The sequence below is a fragment of the Otolemur garnettii genome, unplaced genomic scaffold (assembly GCF_000181295.1).
Source record: "Otolemur garnettii isolate 467f Iridium unplaced genomic scaffold, OtoGar3 scaffold00003, whole genome shotgun sequence".
Taxonomy (NCBI): domain Eukaryota; kingdom Metazoa; phylum Chordata; class Mammalia; order Primates; family Galagidae; genus Otolemur; species Otolemur garnettii.
In genome coordinates, this window is record NW_003852398.1 from 29628233 (window position 1) to 29631847 (window position 3615).

Consider the following 3615-nt stretch of genomic DNA (forward strand, 5'->3'; position numbering starts at 1 on the left):
AATAATAATAATAATAATTTTTTATGTTTTTATTGAGTGTGTTCAAAGACCTGCAGTCAAGAGAAATATGTGTGTTCAGGAAGCTACATCTTGAGTATGAAGCACAAAGACAGAAAGACGAGCCTGGAAATGTTGCCAAGGGGCCGGCCCTGTAGGCCCCAGCAGAGTGGGGTATTTTGTCTTTGGGATGGGCAGGGTGGAGAAGGTTTCACACAAGGAAAATGACATCACAAGTTTCTTTTTTTTTTTTTTTTTAACTGTTTCACTGTGCACTTTGCCAAACAGACTAAAGGAATTTAGATAGGAGGAGGTGATAGCCATTTGAGCTGGAGTGGTGGCATGTAGCTAGAAAAAGTGGTAGGAGGGTCAGTGAGGTCTGTGGAGGGAAAAGGAATGGAGGAGACTGTGGTCTACCTGTGGTCAGGTAGATGGTGGTAGATTTTACTAACAAAGGGAATAAAGTAGAAGACATTAATTAGAATGGTTTTGTCAAAAGAGGGAGACCAGACTCCAAAGATTTAAAGAAGCTAATTCTGGACAAGAGAATAAGAAAGCCAAGATCAAAGGATGGGGACAAACTGATCTTAAGATATCTTGGGATAGATTAAAAAGTACAGAGTTTCTAGACAGAAGGATTTCAGTTCCATTTTTTCCTTTTGATATAATCTATATATCAAATCTATATAATCTATATATCTATATATAGATATATATATTATAATATTCACCCTTTCAAAATACACAGTTCAGTGGGTCTTCATCTATTCACCAAGTTGTAGAACCATCACCAGTATCTAATTCCAGAACATTTTCATCTTCAAGTAATGTTTTTAAATGAACATTCTGGTTGTTCTGGGCAAGAGAAACTATGGGTGAGACATGGGAGGGGACAAGGAGAATAGTTATAGAGCTATGGCAACATTCTGGCAAGGGGTGGTAGTAGCTTAGTTGAGGGCAGTAATGAAGGGGGTGGTCAGACTCTTCATATATTTCCAAAGGAAAGCTAATAGGATTTGAGGACAAATATGATGTAGAACAGGCGTCCTCAAACTACGGCCCACGGGCCACATACGGCCCGCCTAAGACATTTATCCAGCCCATCAGGTGTTTTTGCCACCGCTGCCGGTCCTGCTTAGCAGCTGACTTGTCCCGGGGCCCACAGTCCAGCCCTCCAACGGTCTGAGGGACAGTGAACTGGTTAAAAAGTTTGAGGACCCCTGATATAGAATATAAGAGGGCAAGAAGGAACCAGCAGATGTGACTCCAAAATGTTCTTCTCCAGAGCAATTAGAGAAATGGAGTTGCCAATTTGTTTAGATGAGAAAATTGAGAATTTGGTTTGGGGCATGTTAAGCCAAGCATGATATCCAAACAGAGGTGGCAAGTAGACAGTTCACTATGAGTCCAGATATGAACACGTGTCTGGCTTAGAGATATAAACCCAGCAGTCGTGAGTATGTACAGCATATTTAAAGCCATTGGACTGGATGGGATCTTTAATGAGTAGAAAAAGTTTCTGTCCATTACTGTGCCCTGGGATCACGGTGTGTAGAGGCTGAGAATAGAAAGAGAATTTGGCAACAGTGGTTAGGGAAAGTGGCCAATGAGATAGGATGAAAACTGAGAGAATCATCCAGGAAACCAAGGAAGAAACTGTCCCGAGGAAGAGGTGGATGTCACCAACTGCCAAATTCTGCTGCTGAATCAAGTGTGAAAGCTAAGAGTTGACCACTGGATTCAGTAACCCTGATGAAAGGGAGTGGAATTGTGTGCATGAACATCTGATTGGAGGGGGTTCAAGACACTGAAGAGAGGACGTGAACATAATAAGGACTGGCAAGTATTTCAACAAATTTTGTTCTGAAGGAGGACAGAGAAATGGCATGGTAGCTGGAATGGATTCGTGCTGAAGGAAGTCATTCCAGCATGCTTTCTGCTGATGGGAATAAGCCAGGAAAGAGAGAGAGAATTTAAATAGCAAAGCCCTCAAGGGACATGAGAAAGGATGGAGTCCATTACAGAATTGGCCTCTGGAGATGGGAATATGGATCATTCATCAGTCAAAGGACGGAGAGCAGTGTGCATACAGCTACAGAGGCCGTGGGTTTGTAAATGTTGTAATGGGACATGTAGATGACTTCTTATGGCTTCTATTATAGTTTCTCAGTAAAATAAAGAAGGACAGTCATTAGCCGACTGAGAAGGAAGAAAAAATATAATATGCTCATTTAAGAGAAAGAAACCTTGTAGGATTGCTCAGGGATCCACTTGAGATTTATGGAACAATTTAAAGTGAGGCTAATCTGTATGATTGTGTTTCTTCTCAGCCACACTCACCCGCTTGGTACAGGTAAAGAAAGGGCAGTAAGTTAAATTTAATAGCAATGGGGTTTTATCAAGTGAGTATAATGGAAAGAGAGAGAACAGCGTGTTTGTTGAACATATATCCTGAGGAAGTGATTGTGAGGATGGACTGAGAATCTAAGGCAGGTAAGAAGGAAAATGAGGGACAGAAAACGGTAGCCAGGTTAATGGGTTTGAAGAATTGATAGACTCAAGATACTAGAAATAGTGAACTAAAAAGACAATAGCCATCGCCACAGAGACTTGTTCAACAGGTACAGGGACGTCCATTGATGGAAGGTTCCTAATACGACCAAAAAGCAAAGGAGAAAATGCATTGATTATTATGAGACCAAGTAACTCAGAGACTAGAATATTCAACAAAAACTAAAAACGATGGATGGAATAGTGATGGAAGAGAGATAGAGACACCAAAATTGCTTCAAGGAATGAGGATTACTTACTCAGAGAGCTTGCAATGACTGTGAGAAGGATGAGTAGCAAGAAGTTCAGATAGATGGCATGACTTCAAAGGAGATGAGGACTTGAAACAGGAACAATCGTCTGGTGTAGCAAGAGTTGCTGGCACATGGAGTGATAGCAAAAATCCAGCCACCACTTGAGTGCCCTCCGAAGAAGCAGTGTCTCTAGGAGAGATCCAAATTTCAGTCAGAGAAAGAGGGGAAGGAAGAGTTCAGAAAGGAGGCTGAAGATGCTGGGGACTTTGATGACTGTGAGTCCCAACAGGTGCAAGAGATGGTTCAGAAGCTAGAGTTTAAGGCCACATGTGTGGTTGAGACAGTTTTGTTTCCCCTGTGGTCCAGAGCATCCCCTGCACATTTAGGGTATTCCTGGCTCCTGTATCTTTGCCACACTTCAAAGCTCAGCTCCACATCACCTTCCCATTCACAGCCCTTCATCTTTAGCCAGAGCTGGAGTCATCCTTGTGTTCTCTTTCAGCTGCATAAGACAAACTTTATAGTGTCGTAACCCTCAATGCAAAATACAAAAGAGCAATGGGACAGGAACCTGGGTGGGTGGTGTCTATAGTGGTGTGGCCTGCAGGAGAGCCCTGACTAGGAAAGCACAGATTTAGGACACGTGGTGGCAAGAACAGTCACTGTTTTTATTTTAGGGGAAGGCTTTTAGGACAAAGCTAGTTTTAGAACACAGCTAGCTTACTATGACGTGAAATAATCAGCATTTTAAGATTGTGGTTCTCAAACCAGCTGCTGGTAGACTTGAGAATCATCATCTTTGTAGACCACTAAG

General features: G+C 42.1%; 1 protein-coding gene across 7 annotated transcripts in view; it reads left to right on the plus strand.

Moving 5' to 3' along the window:
- Nucleotides 1-3615, plus strand: part of PPP2R2B (protein phosphatase 2 regulatory subunit Bbeta) — a 495801-nt gene that overhangs the window by 483502 nt on the left and 8684 nt on the right. The window lies entirely within an intron of this gene.